General features: G+C 32.9%; 1 pseudogene; it reads left to right on the top strand.

The window, feature by feature from the left end:
• Window positions 7150–8386, top strand: LOC109841492 (annotated as a pseudogene).

Genomic DNA, 8752 nt, shown 5'->3' with positions numbered 1-8752 from the left:
TTCTTAAACCATTAATTGCCAACGATGAGTACCCGATGCCCTAAGCCCTTATCATCACCGCACCTCCTCTGCCATCATCTCCTCACTTCTCAGATATTGGGCATCTATTACGATCACGAATGAGGCTCATTGACGAAGGTATGATTTGCTCATTTTCTAAATTTTAGTTTTGATTTTTAAATGTTTTTTCATCAACGCCTAAGGATCAAACTCCGGCGGGAACTCATGCCCTTTCTGGCATAAATTTCTAATTTCTGTCGTTAGATTCGTGTTCTCTTTTGCCTACTTTATGTATTTGCTTTATTTTGAACCCTCAATATATTCTTGAATTTATCTACTTGATCTTGGTTTATTCATTTGCGTTTGTTGTTGTTGACAGACCTGGACTTCTTATTCCACATGTTTTTCCTTGCTCGATACTGCAAGCTTCTTGAGGAGAACTCATTCAGGGGACGGACTGCAAATTTCTTATACTCTCCGCTGCCTATTTACCATGGGTTAGTATTTATTTTTGGTTGTATTTAATTAAACAGATTAATGTCTCCGCTGCCTATTTACCATGGGTTAGTATTTATTTTTGGTTGTATTTAATTAAACAGATTAATGCCTACTACAAAAACCTTCTTTTTCTATATTTCCCCCTGTATCAGTTGCTAGGATTTTCTTTGTAGATTGTCCAATATGCTTTTAATTTAATATGTTTAGCCATGTTTCTGGTGATCCTCATGCGACATGATTTTTTCAATAATATTATATCATTTATCATTTATACTCTTTAAAAGAGGGAGTTCATGAAAAACTTTACCCTCCCCAAAATAGCCTTCCACCAAATTTAGTTACCAAACATATCCTTAATTCATAAACCACTTTACCCTATCATCGGTTACGCCTATATTCCTCCTACTTTCAATTCATCGGTTACGCCCTAATCCTTTCAATTCATCGGTTACGTCGTCTCCTACGATCTTCCGTTACCTCCACCAAATTTTAAAGATTAATTCTCAGTTCTTCTCAGTCATCATCAACGCTTTCCCTCCGTCATCATCAACGCTTCACCGTATCCTCCGTTCTTCTCTATTTTTGGGAATTGGTTAGAATCTTTGCTTCATTTTGGTTTAATTTTAAAGAATAATTTCATTGAATTTGGTTCTAATTAGCCATCATCTAATTTTTGTTCTAATTCAACAATAGGTCAAGTGTTTTCCGATTTAGGGCTTGCTTCAGGTGTTCTAATTGATCCTGTGTCAATTTCATAAGGTAAAAATTCTATTTTTATTTTTAGTATTTTTAAAATTCAATTATGTTACTATGCCTGGCTCCAAAATTAAAAATTTGATTTAGGGCTTGCTTCATTTTTAATTTTTTAATTTTGGTATTTATGTGCTTATCACTGTTTTTTTTTTACCAAATGGTTGCTAATTTGGGAATTTTCATGTGTTTAGATGATTATGCATTTTTAGTATTTGACGAATAATTCCTTCAGATTTGATTGTCATATGGTTGCTAAGTTACCAATATGAAACAATAATATTATACTTTTAGTTCTACATTAGTTGTGTAGCCTATATGTTGGGATATGCCACGGAAATGCTGGTGGAAGAGTTGGCTGTGGTGAGTTATTTGCTTAAATTCGTGTCTGATTTCTTCTTAATATTATTTGTGTATCCACTGATATTGATCCATCTATGGTGCAGTCTACAATAAAGGCTAATGGATGAGACACTATATAGCTATAATTTTCATGTTTTTTTGTAACCAAATGGTTGCTAATTTGGTAATTGTCATGTGTTTAGATGATTATGCATTTTTAGTATTTGATGAATAATTCCTTCAGATTTGATTGTCATATGGTTGCTACGTTACCAATATGAAACAATAATATTATACTTTTAGTTCTACATTAGTTGTGTAGCCTATATGACAAGGAACACCAAGTTAAGTTGGGATATGCCACGGAAATGCTGGTGGAAGAGTTGGCTGTGGTGAGTTATTTGCTTAAATTTGTGTCTGATTTCTTCTTAATATTATTTGTGTATCCACTGATATTGATCCATCTATGGTGCAGTCTACAATAAAGGCTAATGGATGAGACACTATATAGCTACAATTAGTTTAAGTTCTCCCAAACTAATAATTTTTACAAGATTATCTACATCTTTTACCTCCCAGGAAACTTTCAAACTTTAAATTGTTTGTATAATAGAATATATTCGGTTTTTATACGACATACTTAGCACTCCTGCAATGTTTTTTTAATATACATGGAATAGTGGAAAAAAAGGGAAAATACATAACAAGCAGACAAAATTTAAGAATATTAACACTACAATTAATCATATACAATCTATGGTAGGTATTGATGAAGCGGACGGTGAAACAAAGTACAAACCTTCTCAATGTTTTACAACATGATGCTTTTGATTTCTGAAACTTGGGCCTTAACTTTTAAAACCTTTTGTATCTTGTGGGCATGCTCAAGAATATATTGCATATGTTCCTTTATAATTGATCTGCAAATAATAGAAAACATGATGTCATGAGAATCCCCGATGATACACAAAAATTGAAAAGGACCTCCTCAACAAAGAAAAGAGAAGAAAACACACCCAAATTATTTATAGATAATTTTGGCAGTTACCGTGTCAGACTTACCACCTCCATATCTCTTTCTAAAATATACCTCAAGCCGCTCAAGAAAGGCTACCAAGACATGTAAATGCAACTAACTTAGTACTCCTTCATGAAACCTATCCTTGATATCTAACAAGGTATTCCAAACTCAAGATCCACGTAATTTCCTCTTAAGCACTCCATATATTTTCTCGTGTTTTTTATATTAAATATTAATTTGAATTATTTCTTGGAGATGAGATGTTTATGCATAGAAAACGAGGCTTGTTTAGGACAAATAGTTGATTAGGGTCTTTATTTCATTAGTTGATTGTTGGCAATTAAAGTTGTTGATTTGTTGAATTTGGTTGTGTTACTGGAATTAAAGATTTGATCCGTTAGTTGGAGGTTAATCCATAAAAGTTTCAAAATCTTTGACCACACACCATGCATGACCACAATATGCACTTGCACAACCACACAAATATAATTGTAGTTTGAATTTGTTTTTTATTTATTTATTTTCCATTTTTGCTGGTTGGTTGCTTGTATGATATCTAGAAGCAGCAAGTGAGTTTTTTCCCATTTCTTTTTGACTTTGTTTGAAAGGGGTGCCGGGGGGGGTAGGGGGAGGTGAATGGTAGGTTGGTGCCATAGTTTTTTAATAGACAGTCATCATTTAATTTATTAAAATTTGAATGAGCTACTGAAACTGAATCTTAGGATTTCTTGTTTTTGAATCTTTTTCCAGTCTTTTCTACTTTTATATATTGTATATTCTTGTATTCATGAAATAAATGGATGTTTCTAGGCGATATTCGTTTGTTCTTCCTTTGTGTTCTTTCCCTTTTCTGCCATATGCAGTCACTGCCGAGAGTTATTAGTGGGTCCACCATTATAAATTCTGAAGAATTAATAAAGTATGGTTAATTAGATAGCATGGTGTTTCATATTTGAGAGGATGTTTTGAGCTTTTTTTGGTTAATCCCCTCAAAATCCTTTAATTTTTTGAATTTGATACCTTTTGAGAATTTTGCTCTGTAAATTGAGTAATTTGAGTAATTGGAGCTGGATATTTAAGGTTATAATTGGATTCTAAATCAATCTCAATTTTTATGAATGTGATTTATCTGCTAGGTTTGCATGCGTCACTACTTCATGTTTTGGCTTTTTGATGTTGTGATTGTGAGCTAAGTTTGTTAGGCGTAGAATGTTTCCTATTAGCATCAAATAGTAAATTCTGGTTCCATTGGGAAGTAGAATTTATTTTGTTGACAGATTCTTATAACTGATCAACTTTTGATATCACATGTTTGAACTTTGAAGTGATAAAGCTTTTTACAAAATTTCTTGGTGTAGTGTCCAGTTTATAAAAGCTTCAAGTTATACGCCTAAATCCTAAACGAATTCTGTTTCATTTAGAAGTCAGAAATTTCACAAATTTCATTTGATTAGTTAAAATATACATGGGCAAATATATGTCAGAAATAATTTTAGATTCATGTTCCTTTATGTCCCTTTGCTTGATACATTCCTAATCTTTATATACAAAATGCTCTCTCAGAATGAACCTATGCAATATTTATTTCCTCCTTTTTAGAACAACACTTTAAATGTCTTGGCATTCATACTGTAGGTTTAGTTCTTTTAGGTACTGGTCAGAGGGAGAATTGCCTTCTAGATCAAATTGCCTTCTAGATCAAATCAGATCTCTTTTCAAGGTTGGACCTTTTTGTTTGTATTTGTTCTGCTAAATGCAAAGGCACTGTCCATGTGTGTGTGTATGTATGTGTATATATACACACACACACTCTCTCTCTCTCTCTCTCTCTCTCTCTCTCTCTCTCTCTCTCTCTCTCTCTCTCTGTGTGTGTGTGTCTCTCTCCCTCCCTCTCAATAAAAAGACTGGTGGAGACATTTCTGTTGATATTAATATTGAATTGACATGTAACTTATTCTATGGAGATAAATATGGAGCTTCTGCTCCAATTATTTTCATTAAGAAAAACAGCGTGAAGGACCCTAATACCTAGAGGTATTAGCAGATACAATCCAAACATAAACAAAACTCAAGATATCTAGAAATATGTTTTGCGACGCCCAGTATTTACCAAACCAAATAATTCGCCATATTAGTGCGCAAGTTTTTCACTGATTTCCATATCCATATATAAGATCTGTGATGTGTATGTGCCTCCTTCGTGTCAGTTCATCATAAATGATCACCTAATTTTCTGATCAATCACTTGCACGAATCATCATTTCACAGTTTTAAATTCCTAACAGCTAGCATTCCAAACAACAAATTTAGAAATGATGTTTGAAATGATGTACACTTTTGTAATACACTTTTACGTCTAGATTAAATAATTTAACATTTTTCCATATAAATGTAGACATTTTAATTGGTTGGATTTGCGTTGTGTTTCTCAAAATCATTTCTAAGGTTGTGGGTGATCCAGGTGAGTGAAGCAAGTTCCTTTTCTTTTCTCTTTATTTGTGATTAATGATGCATGTATAGTATACCAAATTTCTCAAGAAAAAAAATCAAGTACTATTGAATATCAATTAAAATATACTTATTCTCTCAAATTATATTCATTGCTCTGCTTATGTTAAATATAATTAATAATTTAATGCATTAAATTTTCTTTTTCTTGTAGAAATTTACATTCTAATTCTTGGATTGCATAATCACCATACATTTGCATAAGAGCACATTCTGCCAAATGACTTCAAACCAAGGTTTGAAATAAACATAAATATATATTATTATTATTTTGTGTATATGTGTTTATTAATAGTATATTTCATTATTTTTTAACAGATGAGCACATTCTAATCCATGAGAGTAGAAAAACCAAATACAATCAGTTGAATGTAGATCAGAAGAGAACTTACATTCAGAAAGTGATTGATAATAGTAGGAGGAAAAGGAATGTTTTTGCTGGTAGTAGTACCAATAGCAAGCAGATTGATTTGTTTCGTGGAGCGCAAAAGAGGGAATATGAGCATGGAGGTTTGCGTTGAATAATTTTATAATTTATTAAAATAATTACACAATTTTATAGATCTAAATTTATTTAATACTAAAAACTAATATTTTCTTTCTAGGGTAAATTAACCATGAACCAGTATGTTCTTTGTTACATAAACTATGCACTCCAAAGTCTTGTTCATTTTGTGGAGCAAAAAAGTTTGAACACGAGCCACCAACATCCTGTTGTCACAACGGTGAAATCCACCTAGCAGATGTGAATGTTAAGGACGAGTTATATGCCCTTTATACAGTACAAACCCAAGAGGCAATTGAGTTTCGAAGACAAAGCAGAAAGTATAATAGTATTTTCTCATTCACTATATTGTTCTATTATTGCCACATCCATTATAAGTATATCCTTCTGTTAATGCATCTCATGACTTAATACTATGTTCTCTTTCAGATTTCTAGATTGAACTAAAATGCAAGGCTACCTTCAGTTCAGCCATATGTTTATGGCTTATCATTTTTAAGATCAATTTCGGCATTTGATGATATGAGCGGCACTTATTCCATACTATATATCTATTACCTATTACTATTATTAAAGATTAAAGATATGCCCTATTTCGGTATTCTATCCCTATGAAAGTCTTGAATTCAAATAATTCCATGAAATGTCCACATAATTTACACATAGATAAGGGTCATGAAAAGGTATGTCCTATGTCCTGCTTAACTACTACTATTAAATGCCTATGTAACCGTAACTCAATGTTTGATTTATCATCATGTTTCTTTAAAGAACAAATGTCAAATTCAGGTATATCAACATCAACAATGCACATGGAAAAAAGCCATATAGATCTCAATGATTTGAAGGTATGTATGTTATTGATGAGTTTGTCAAGTTGAATTCAAACATGTTTATTCTAACTGTTTCATTCATGTTTTGCAATGTCTCTAGGTTTAATGTACACCTGATCTAACTTGTTATCCTTGTGTTTATATTGTTGCAGGTTGGCTTGTTGTATGATGAGGTAGCATTACAAAATGTTCTAAACATGACTGCTGACGGGACAAAAGAAGAAAGGGAGATGTGGAGGAGAAAGGTTTAAAGTTTTATTTAAACATATTTCTTGAGATTGCACACAGCTTACTACTGTCTGATTTATGTGGGCGCCTTTATATTTGAAATATTTGTGCTATACACGTTGAATGTCTTCAGTTATTGAGAAATTGATCATTAGAGTCTCAACGGGTACCAATGATTGGCTTAAAGACGCCATTTTGAGATGACTTGTTAAGATATGTTGCTGAAGATGTTCCAAAGCTAGCTAAGGTTGATCAACTGACATTTCCAATTGCTTACTATTTGCCCATAATTAAATTTCAAAGTGTGACTTTTAAATGTTTTATACTATTTTTTAGGATTGCTTGGAAAGAAGAAGTTACAAAGAAGCTGGATTTCTGAGAGAAGTGGCTGAGGTGGTTAATTAAGGTAAGGACAGTTACCAATTTTGTTGTCTGGATGACTTAAATGTGATTTTTATGAGTCAATGGGTGCTGAAAAGATCATATGCGCTATTGTCACCTGTGTCTTTGCTACAGGTTTGTGATTTGTCTCAATTTTTGAGTTGGGTCCCAATTAATTTGTGTCTTAATTTAGTTTTTCTGATCAAAATTTGATCTTTGTTGTTTTTGAACAGTGTGTTCAGTTGTAGGAGCGATTACTGGTGGGGTAATTGGATTGGCTACTGAGAGTGGGCTTTTTCGAGGGGCCGGAATCGGGGCGATCTCTGGCTTTCCCTTTGGAATTCGAACTATTCTGGTATATGGAGCATTCTCTATGTGGTAATTTCAAACATAAACCCAATTCATTTTTCCAAAGAATACATTTTATGATATTTGTATTCATTTTATGCAATTGATTGCTTGCAAATTGTCATCCTCGCTAACCTTTTGAGTGGAAGGCTTGTCAGAGAGAAGGTTGGCCCTGCGGTTCAGAGCGCAGTGCAGAGTCAGGTATATTTTAACATTTACTGGGTAATGAAACATGCATCATAGTATAAGACTCGTGTTTTTTCTGGGGATATTGTTCATTGTAGATGAGTGCTGTTGATGCTCCCTTCATTGAGGTTCTTGATATTTTTGAGACCGGTGGCACTGGAGGCATGTCGAAGGATTCTGTTAATAAGCTTGAAAAGAGTAAGATTTCGAAGCAGAACAATGGTGATGACTTTGGAGAGAAAATTTGATATCTGTTTGCCTTCAGGTTTGTTTATGGACATATTTTGAGAGCTTTATGTTCAAAAAATTTCGTGTTTTGGAGGAAATGTTAACTTGGCTTTATTCATTTGATTGTGTAAATTAAACGTACGTTGATTTCTGAAGTAAGTGTTAAGCTTCATCCATGGGAGTACTCTGATTGGCTTTTGCTGGAACACATCTTGTCATAGGGAGCCCACACATGTATACTTACATGCTAGGGCAGCGAAAGAAGGATCTTTCAAAGGCAAAGATGGCATGAAATGTGATGAAAGTAGGAATAGTAAGTTTTTTTTCTGTATTATTTGAAGAATGCATAGCTGTTAGATGGTGGCTCTGCATGAGTGGTTGTATTGGCGTTCTTTAATCCCTAAGATTATCTTCTTGTTGGCAGGGAGTGCTCTTGGTATAGTTGTGAATGTATTCCTCTGAAAAAATAGATTGCCGATGTTTTATGATTTATTGATTAAATGTGTTTGCTTTCAGCAGGGTGCTCATCTCAAAAACGCCTTATTTTATGAAACGTGATAACAATGAACTTATTTGCATTTCTTGTTTGGTTATGTTCATCGTCTAAAACCTACTATAATACTTCTACAGACATTTGTTTAAAACCTACAAGGGTTTCTACTTTCAGGATTATTAAGAGTTCATGTTTGTTTTCCTCCTTCAATTATGTCGATTTTTTGACTGAAGCAATTTCAGAAAATGATCATTTGTTAGCAATTTAAAAAAAAATTGATGCTACTATTTTAGTAACATTTATTTATATTGGATGATTATGATTAAATAGGTTGTCTGATGTCAACTATATATAGGTAGCATTGATTGATTGAAAATCAATAATGTATATCAAATAAAATTCTTTTATAAAATTATTCATTGTTTTCTATT

The sequence above is a fragment of the Asparagus officinalis genome, chromosome 5 (assembly GCF_001876935.1).
Source record: "Asparagus officinalis chromosome 5, Aspof.V1, whole genome shotgun sequence".
Classification (NCBI taxonomy): Eukaryota; Viridiplantae; Streptophyta; class Magnoliopsida; order Asparagales; family Asparagaceae; genus Asparagus; species Asparagus officinalis.
The sequence above is the reverse complement of the archived record's forward strand: the minus strand, read 5'-3'. Positions and strand labels throughout refer to the sequence as shown.